This window comes from Myotis davidii, unplaced genomic scaffold, assembly GCF_000327345.1.
Source record: "Myotis davidii unplaced genomic scaffold, ASM32734v1 scaffold167, whole genome shotgun sequence".
Taxonomy (NCBI): Eukaryota; Metazoa; Chordata; class Mammalia; order Chiroptera; family Vespertilionidae; genus Myotis; species Myotis davidii.
In genome coordinates, this window is record NW_006300048.1 from 3695878 (window position 1) to 3698053 (window position 2176).

Genomic DNA, 2176 nt, shown 5'->3' on the forward strand with positions numbered 1-2176 from the left:
AACGCTAATAATTTATTAGATCTGAAGCCCCTTCCTCCCCCATCCCTGCTTTCATTAAGGTATTTAAACCTGGGGGGTTGCTGCTCTCCCCCACCACAGAGGGGAGAGAGAGCCCCAACCTCAGTGAGGAGAGCCCCGAGCCGGCCCCGGGGCAGAGGGGTGTGGACACAGTTCCCCCAGATCAGTGCCCCCCGCCCCAGCCTAGTCGTGTGGTCAGAAAAGGGTTAATGAGAGCCAAGGTGGGTACCTGGTGGCTGGAGACAAGGAGTTGGGGGACACGCAGGCAGATCCGGGCAGCCCCAGTTCTGTCCTCCCCTCCCCCCCCACGGCCCCCTGGGATCTGGCACTCCAGGGAGGTGGAGCCTCAGCCCTGAGGGTTGCATGAGAGGGGAGGGGGTGCCGAGTGGGAGGAAGAGTCAGGCCTGAACCAGGGGGTGACCTGGGGTGGGGGATGGGCATGGCTGACACTGGAAAATGGGTTTTTGCACTGTTTTTTTTTTTTTCCTTTAAAATAAAAATGGAAAGAAAAGCTCCGAGACAGGTGTCCTATTTGTGCTGCTGCCCTGGACATGTGGCTGGGGCCAGCCACCCTTCTGTGAGTCTGGAGGATCTGGAGTCCCCACAGGACCCTGGGTAGACTTCCTGTGCAGACACTTCTGGGGGTTTCAGGGGAGGGGCCTGCTGTGCTAACATTGCCCCCCCCTCCCCTTGCATGTGCCCACTCTGCCTCCATTCCTTGCCCTGAGGAACTTGTGGGACCACTCAGACCGAGGGACAGGGACACAGCCAACATTCTGGATCCCCGAGAACCATACAAATAGCATAGAGATGCAGGGTAGAAAGGCCGTAAGTGCCATGCTGGTCTAGGAAGGCTTCCTGGAGGAGGAAGTTCCCAAGAAAGTTGCTTCCAAGAAGGGGCTCAGCAGACGCGCTGGAGGGGATGAGGCAAGAAAACAGCGCCGCAGTCGTCAACCAAACTCTGTCATGATTTGTTGTCATTGTCACACAACTTACTGAGGGGTTAGTTAGTATGTGCCTGGGATTGTGCTGAATGGCCATGACATGCCGTAAAGCATTTACTCAGAGACCTTGCTCAAATCGGGCGTGGGTTTGCTGCGAGGATTACATAATATATGTCAAGGGTTCACTTGGCCCAGCACCTGGCATTTGATAACCACCCAATAAACATCCATTATAAGTAATACTATGATCGTGAATAGCACCTACAAAGTGGTGTGATTTCCTCTTGTTGTGGAGGAAGACACAGGCCCAGGGAGGGTTTGGGGTTGGCCCAAGGTTAAACCGGCCTGGGAGGGACTTTGAAAGGTCCTGCTGACTCAGGGAACTGCCCCCAGCCCATCTGTTCCTTAACCCTCATGAGTGTTCAAGGCCCTCCCCAAAAGCCCCCTCCCATCCTCCATCAACTCTTATTCATCCTCTAAGACCCAGCTCAAATGCACCTTCTCTAAGAAATTTCCTATGGCCCTACACGGTTTGGCTCAGTGGATAGAGCATCAGCCTGTGAACTCAAGGGCCCTGGGTTCAATTCTAGGCAAGAGCATATGCCTAGGGTGCAGGCTCCATCCCCAGTAGGGGGCGTGCAGGAGGCAGCCAGTCAATGATTCTCTTCATTGATGTTTCTTTTTTTAATTTTTTAATTTATTTCAGAGAGGAAGGGAGAGGGAGAGAGAGATAGAAACATCAATGATGAGAGAGGATCATTGATTGGCTGCCTCCTGCATGCCCCCTAGTGGTGATGGAGCCTGTATCTGCAACCCAGGCATGTGCCCTTGGCCGGAATCGAACCTGGGACCCTTCAGTCTGCAGGCCGATGCTCTATCCACTGCTGGCTAGGGCTCTTCATTGATGTTTCTGTCTCTCCCTTCCTCTCTAAAATCAATAAAGGTATTTAAAAAAAACACACACACAGAAATGTCCTGTGACTGTTGTAGCCCATCCTCCAGAGGCCCACAGAGCCATGTGGTCACCCCTTCCCCGACCACACGCACATGAGTGTACACTGTGTGTGCTGCAGGAGCCAGGAGACGTGGCCCCAGCTCTGGTTCTGTCACTGACGCTGTGCAAGCCCAGGAAAGCCACCTCTCCTCCAAAATCAGGGAGTGTGACCAGGTGACCCCTAAGGCCCTGGCATCCTCTTACCCCCCCCCCCCCCCCC

General features: G+C 54.3%; 1 protein-coding gene across 1 annotated transcript in view; it reads left to right on the forward strand.

The window, feature by feature from the left end:
* Positions 1-1964, forward strand: part of TMEM63B (transmembrane protein 63B) — an 18877-nt gene extending 16913 nt beyond the window's left edge. Inside the window, exon 23 of the mRNA XM_015572219.1 lies at positions 1953-1964. The gene's annotated coding sequence lies outside the window, so the exon portion shown is untranslated. The remainder of the gene's footprint in view (positions 1-1952) is intronic.
* Positions 1965-2176: the final 212 nt, after the last annotated feature.